Source organism: Rutidosis leptorrhynchoides, chromosome 1, assembly GCF_046630445.1.
Source record: "Rutidosis leptorrhynchoides isolate AG116_Rl617_1_P2 chromosome 1, CSIRO_AGI_Rlap_v1, whole genome shotgun sequence".
NCBI lineage: Eukaryota > Viridiplantae > Streptophyta > Magnoliopsida > Asterales > Asteraceae > Rutidosis > Rutidosis leptorrhynchoides.
Genome location: NC_092333.1, coordinates 226,922,753 through 226,931,329, shown reverse-complemented (window position 1 = coordinate 226,931,329; position 8,577 = coordinate 226,922,753).

The window sequence follows — 8,577 nt, the reverse complement described above, 5'->3', positions numbered from 1 at the left end:
GGATGGGGTTTGTCAGGCCCAATAGATCTATCTTTAGGATTCGCGCCTACCGTACATAGACAAGTAGTTTAATGTTACCAAGCTAAGGGTATATTTCTGGTTTAAACCCGCATAGAATTAGTTTTAGTACTTGTGCCTATTTCGTAAAACATTTATAAAACAGCGCATGTATTCTCAGCCCAAAAATATATATAAAAAGGGAGCAAATGAAACTCACCTAATGTATTTTGTAGTAAAAATACATATGACGACATTGGACAACTAAACAATGCAGGGTTGACCTCGGATTCACGAACCTATATCATTTGTACATTTATTAATATACATAATTGTAATAGAACAAATATATATATATATATGTATTTATTATAAGTGATATGATTATGATTATTATATTAATTATAGGTTACATTAATAATGTAGTTATATTATATATTTTAAATAGTTAATTTTTATTGTTAACTTATCATAATAAGTTTTTATTATTATAAATATAGTAATTGCTTATTAGAATATTTTGATAAATAATTTATATATAAAAATATATCTTTTACTAAAATATTTTAATGTTATATATGTATTAATATTTATAATATATTTTAATTAATATTATATCAATGTTTTATAATGTTTTTATAATATAACTTATATAAATGTATTTACGTAGTATATAAATATTTATATAAATAATATTGATAATATTATATACATATTTATATAATGTTAACATATTAAAATATAATAATATGTAATGTATTTTGTAAATTTTTATATGTAAATTTTGATAATAACCATAATAATAATAATAATATTATTAATGATGATAATAATAATAATAATATAATAATAATAATAATAATAATAATAATAATAATAATGATAATAATAAAAATAAAAATGATAAAAATAATAATCATAATTATGATAATAATAATGATAATAATAATAAAAATAATAATAATAATAATAATAATAATAATAATAATAGTAATAATAATAATAATAATAATAATAATAAATAATAATAATAATAATAATAATAATAATAATAATAATAATAATAATAATAATAATAATAATAATAATAATAATAATTAATAGAATTGTACCTAATATCTATATAAAATCACGCGTTTTATTTGTGATATCCAGAAACAGATCGAGATGGCAAGAGCAAAACGCAGAATAAATTAGGGTTCATGGGTCTTCGGTTCTTCAATCGATCAATTGTTCAATCAACAATCATCGGAGTATAACAGGTCGTCTATTCATCATCATCATTGTTTTTTTTAATCATCTCCACCAGTGTTCATCATCATCGTAACATCATCCTTTGTCAATTGTTTTAGTAATTGATTTCATAAATTGATTAAGTAGGTAATTAGTTCTCTGATGTTCTCTTAATTTCTTCCTCCCTTTATATATTTTCTGTATTTTAAACGAATCGAACATGAGCTGTAAAAATTTGTATGTTATTCTAATTGTTAAATTAGTTGCCACAATTTATAAAGGTTAATCTGCTTTTGTAAATTAATTTACTCATTTGTTATTTGAAGATGATTATTAAGGTATATACCTTAAGGTTGTTTAACGATTTAGGACAGATGAAAGGAGAATAAAATAAATAATTAAACTTTAAATTTTCTGTTCAATATATATATATATATATATATATATATATATATATATATATATATATATATATATATATATATATATATATATATATATATATATTACAGTAGTATGGATTGAATAATAACAGATAAATAGCAGCAACTCACCATGGTTTATAACTCGAACAGCTTTGGTTTTATATAGGTACTTAGTGGCGGTTTAGGTGGTGATTTATTCGGCTGCAATAAAAGGAACGAGTTGTAGCAGGTGAAGAATGATGGTGGGTTTAATAAGGGTGATGATTGATGATGAGTTTGTGGTGGTTCGATGGTTGCAAACAGAAACAGTATTGTAAGCAGTTGCAGGTTAGTGTTTGCAAAAGACTGCAGCAGCAGGGGTAGTTCGAGCATGAATAAAGGTTGTGATAAAGTGATGATTATGGTATTAGTCTCAACTTGAAATAGAAATCTCAGTTGTAGCAGGTAAATGTTTCATGGTGACGTTTTTGGATTGAAGCAGAACACAGAATGGAAAGAAAGAGAGAAAGAAAGATGATGGGTTTGAGTTGTTATGGTGGTTTTGTCAATGGTTTTCCCTTTACATTACTATATGTATATAAATTGATTAGATTAGATATTGAATACGGTGTTTGATTGTTAGATAGGAAACAAAAGTTAATAGTAGTTAATAAATCTAATAATGATGCTAGTTTGGTGATATCTTTAAAGTTGATTACAATCTATATGTTTGTTTGTGTATATATAAAGGGATCGAATATTAGACAGGAAGAAAAAAACAATATTAGTGGAAAGTGAGGTGTTATGTTATATTCATATGTATATATAAATTAGATATAAAATTTATAGATAAAGATATATAAAGATGGATAATGATAGATAACAGAATGGGGATAGAGATGTTGGATGGCCATGTTGTGATTGTTATAACTTAGTTCTTGTTAATAATAATTGGTATATACGTTGGTGATTAAAGATGTCTTGATGTTTTGTTCCAATTAAAATAGAAAACGTACCGTAATATTTAGAATGTTTTCGTTTATGTTAAATCTACATAAGTTCGAATTTAGTTTGTTTAATATCAATTGGAACGAGTATTACAATTATTTAATATTTATTTTTAATATACTTTATTTATATATAGAGATATATTTTAAATAATAATTATTATACTATCCTATTTTTATTTTATTAATTTTTAATAACAATATATAATACATCAAATTATTTTTCGAATTATTATTTATTTATACATACACACAACTCTATTTACGATTAATTGTTCGTGAATCGTCGAGAGCAGTCGAAGGTCAAATGAATCCATCTAAACAGTTTAAAAAAAAATTCTGAGACTCAACATTACAGACTTTGCTTATCGTGTCGAAGTCATATAAAGATCAAGTTTAAATTTGGTCGAAAATTTCCGGGTCGTCACAGTACCTACCCGTTAAAGAAATTTCGTCCCGAAATTTGAGTGAGGTGGTCATGGCTAACAATAAAAATGTTTTCATGAGGAATATGGGTTGATAAATAGAGTTTTATCATCATTGAGTAATGTGGATAAAACAATTCGATTATTCGAAGAGTACGAATGAAGCTATCATAAAAGAATGAAATGATGCAATGAAGATTTGTCTTAACTTTTGACGTTGTCTCGGTTGAATTCCGGAATTCAAGGGATTTAAAGAAAATCTTCGAAATCTAAAAGATTTGATTCTTTAGTGAATAAGGAAATTAAGATCTCTATAATTAAATACGGTGATCAGCCTCGATTACTCTGTCTGATATTCCCATTATAAATTAACCTCCTCCGTTTTATTGATTTTCACCACTTCAATACTTTCTTTTCTTAATTCATATTTCCAAGGATTTTGAAAATGCTTAATCCAGTTCTGATCCTTGTTCTTATTCTGACTATCACAATGATCGTCCTTCTTTTCCAACTCCCACCGGAAGAATATGTTAACTTCAACTATTACCTTGGGGTTATAGTGTTTTTCATTCTCCCGTGTATTTATGTTGTTATCTGTATTGATATACATGGTTTGTAATTTCGGTGTTGTTGTTGGGCTTTATATTTCCCTTATATTTCGGAGCTCAATGCTGTTGTTTTCTCTTCCCGACTTTAAATCAAGCGAATAATGGTCCAGAATTCATAGATATAGCGTTTCGAATGAATATAACGTTCTAAGCACGAAAGAGCATATTCTCATGATTTGATTAGTCAAATTACCAGAATCACTGAGGATGGAACTATCAATAATATATTTTATTGATATGTTCGAAGGTTGAACAGATTGAACGAGTCGTGTAACATGGCACATGATGACGTTATGGTCTGTGAATCATCAAGTTCCATTAGAAACTCAGCATGACTTACTGTAATATAATCACGTTGATCAAGTGTCATTATATTATACTAACTCATGCTTCAGTTCCCAACACTTCTCCAGAATTCATTCATAATTTATACTTAGATTTTACCGAAGTTTCTAATATAATGGAATACAGAAAGCACGAAGAGGTATATAATTTCAGACATGAATATTTATGAAAATATCCTCAGGAATATCGAAGATATTTATGATGATATTTTGGAATTTCTTAGTTCGAAGATTGATGAAAAAAATTTTCTGCAAGATTTTAATATGAGTAAGGAGCAAGATATTCGTTGAAGGTTTCATCGGATCCGGAATAACTTGGATTCTTTGAATATAGGGTATGGTCCTTGTGTTTGTCCTTGGTCTCCTTCATGGTTTGTTCAATCCGTTTTTCAATACCAAATTTTCTATCGAGCGTTCCTAACACTCCATTCTTTATCATCAAACTTTTGGCCATTATGACCATCTACAATTTTTCTGTTTCCTCTGCATTTAATGCTATGATATCTGAATCATCGGTTATCAATTCGAGAGGTTTTAAGAGAATAATGTTTTTAGATGATTAAACGCTGATTGTAATTGTCAAGATACAAAGGATGTTTAAGATGAAATCAAGTTACAAAGGATGTTTAAGATGAAATCAAGTGGCAAACTTGAAGAAATGTTTAGTTTCATATATTATAATCAATATTTTAATTCATTTTAATTGTCCAATGTTAGTAGTCCACAGTTAGTAGTCCACAGTTAGAAATTCAATAATTCATATGTAGTTTAATATATAATATTCGAATTAATTAATACATATCGTGACCCATTGTATACATGTCTCAGACTCGATCACAACTCAAAGTATATATATTATTGTAGAATTAACCTCAACCCTGTATAGCTAACTCAAGCATTACCGCATATATAGTGTCTATGGTTATTCCAAATAATATATATAGATGACGTCGATATGATATGTTAAAACTTTGTATACGTGTCCCGATTTATACGACAATATTTAAAGTGCGTAAAATAAATAACAGAAATTAAATGACGATAAATAAAAATTGCGAGAATATAAATTGCGATAAATAAAATGTAATCAGTTAGCTAGGAACAGTTAGCTAGGAACAGTTAGCGTGGATTCTTAACAAAATTCCATATAATTAATCAGTTTGTTTCTAACAAATTTTATTTTGTCTATAATTTTTCTCATTTTGCCACTTGTGAAATCTTTGACTGGGATTATGATCGGTCAAAATTCAAATTTGACATTGAATTTGAATGAAAATGATTATTCTGCGATAAAGGGATACATATATCTGTGTAGTTGAATAGGATAGTTAACGATCGTTGAATCGTAATTGAAGAATGTACAGTGTAATGTATTAATGTGAAATCTAAATATTTCTCGGGTATTACCTACCCGTTAAAATATTTCCACAATTAACAGTCTGTACGAATGAACTTTCAAATTACAATCTTTTATGAAAATATACTTACATATATATTTTCTTCAGATGTAATCATGGATTTGATGAGTCAATAAGATATTAAACTCATTTGATTTATCGTTAGAACTAGATTACATAATCTCTAAAACATTAGAGATTACATAATCGCCACATAGAACAAAGATAAATGAAGTAGAACGATAGGTAGAACGGTAATTATGCTCAAGGCATAAATTGTGATGTTCAGGCGTGTGATGTTGGTGGTACAGTTGATGCCGGTGATGTTGCTGGTGCTTGTAAGTTGTGCACTATATTTTCCAGATTGATTACTCGATCGCGAAGCTCGTTGACCTCTTCTATTACTCCAGGATGATGAGTGGTGAAAATGAGCGGATTGATAAGGTTTAGAATGATAGATATTATGTAATCGTTGCGAGCTATTCTGGCAACGAGGGTGAAGATGGTGTTTCGGACGGGTTCACCGGTAAATGCTTCAGGTTCTTCACCAAGAGGTGAATTCGGTTGATGGAAAGGATCGCCTTCTTCGCGTCTCCATTGATTGAGTCGACTACGAACCCATCCCAAATTCATCCAGAATTGATGATGGCTAATTGGTTGCTCTATTCTGGTTACACTACTGTCGAAATTCGAATGTATATCTATATCGGAATAGCTGTCAGAATCCGAGGAACTTGAACTGGTTGCAGGATTCATCTTATATGGTTAGATAAAGGATTTTCGGTAGAAAATGATTTTCGGGTATCGGATGATATTCTAATTACATAGAATACCTTTATGTAGTACAGAAGATTTCGTAGATTACGGCGGAACTTTCGGAAGCTGTCAGGCAAACTTAAAATAACAGATACGCTAAGATATGAATTTTTTTCTATACACTATCTATGCAGTAAATGCAATAGGATGTGTGTAGACTTAAGAATGATAAGCAGGTAATTTTCGTCACGAAATGATAAGCAAAACTTTTGACATGCAGACACGGTCGAAGTCCAGACTTACTAATGCATCATAGCAACTATCAGTTAGACACACTAATGCAAGACCTGGTTCACTAAGACCAACGCTCTGATACCAACTGAAATGACCCGTCCTAATCCATCCGAACGAATACATTACATTTGGTTACATCGCGAGGTACTTGACCTCTATATGATACATTTTACAAACATTGCATTCGTTTTTAAAAGATAAACTTTCATCACATCAAAAGTTGACGGCATGCATACCATTTCCTAATATATCCAACTATAAATGACTTGATAATAATCTTGATGAACTCAATGACTCGAATGCAACGTCTTTTGATATATGTCATGAATGACTTCAAGTAATATCTTTCAATCGAGTAAATGCACAGCGAAAGATTTAATTCGTACCTGAGAATAAACATGCTTAAAAGTGTCAACCAAAAGGTTGGTGAGTTCGTAGGTTTATCATAACAATCATTTCAATATACTAATAGACCACAAGATTTCCATTTTTAAATATATGTACACTTGCAAGTGTATAAAACAGTTCTATAAGTTGTAGGCACCTGGTAACAAGCCTTAACGTTCATGTTTTACCCTCTGAAGTACACCAGATCAGGTGTGTTTAAAATAACCTCGAAGTACTAAAGCATCCCATAGTCAGGATGGGGTTTGTCAGGCCCAATAGATCTATCTTTAGGATTCGCGCCTACCGTACATAGACAAGTAGTTTAATGTTACCAAGCTAAGGGTATATTTCTGGTTTAAACCCACATAGAATTAGTTTTAGTACTTGTGCCTATTTCGTAAAACATTTATAAAACAGCGCATGTATTCTCAGCCCAAAAATATATATAAAAAGGGAGCAAATGAAACTCACCTAATGTATTTTGTAGTAAAAATACATACGACGACATTGGACAACTAAACAATGCAGGGTTGGCCTCGGATTCATGAACCTATATCATTTGTACATTTATTAATATACATAATTGTAATAGAACAAATATATATATATATATATATATATATATATATATGTATGTATGTATGTATTTATTATAAGTGATATGATTATGATTATTATATTAATTATAGGTTACATTAATAATGTAGTTATATTATATATTTTAAATAGTTAATTTTTATTGTTAACTTATCATAATAAGTTTTTATTATTATAAATATAGTAATTGCTTATTAGAATATTTTGATAAATAATTTATATATAAAAATATATCTTTTACTAAAATATTTTAATGTTATATATGTATTAATATTTATAATATATTTTAATTAATATTATATCAATGTTTTATAATGTTTTTATAATATAACTTATATAAATGTATTTACGTAGTATATAAATATTTATATAAATAATATTGATAATATTATATACATATTTATATAATGTTAACATATTAAAATATAATAATATGTAATGTATTTTGTAAATTTTTATATGTAAATTTTGATAATAACCATAATAATAATAATAATAATAATATTAATGATATTAATAATAATAATAATAATAATAATAATAATAATAATAATAATAATAATAATAATAATAATAATAATAATAATAAATAATAATAATAATAATGATAATAATAAAAATAAAAATAAAAATGATAAAAATAATAATCATAATTATGATAATAATAATGATAATGATAATAATAATAATAAAAATAAAAATAAAAAATAATAATAATAATAATAATAATAGTAATAATAATAATAATAATAATAATAATAAATAATAATAATAATAATAATAATAATAATAATCATAATTAAAAGAATTGTACCTAATATCTATATAAAATCACGCATTTTATTTGTGATATCCAGAAACAGATCGAGATGGCAAGAGCAAAACGCAGAATAAATTAGGGTTCATGGGTCTTCAGTTCTTCAATCGATCAATTGTTCAATCAACAATCATCGGAGTATAACAGGTCATCTATTCATCATCATCATCATCGTTTTTTTTAATCATCTCCACCAGTGTTCATCATCATCGTAACATCATCCTTTGTCAATTGTTTTAGTAATCGATTTCATAAATTGATTAAGTAGGTAATTAGTTCTTTGATGTTCTCTTAATTTCTTCCTCCCTTTA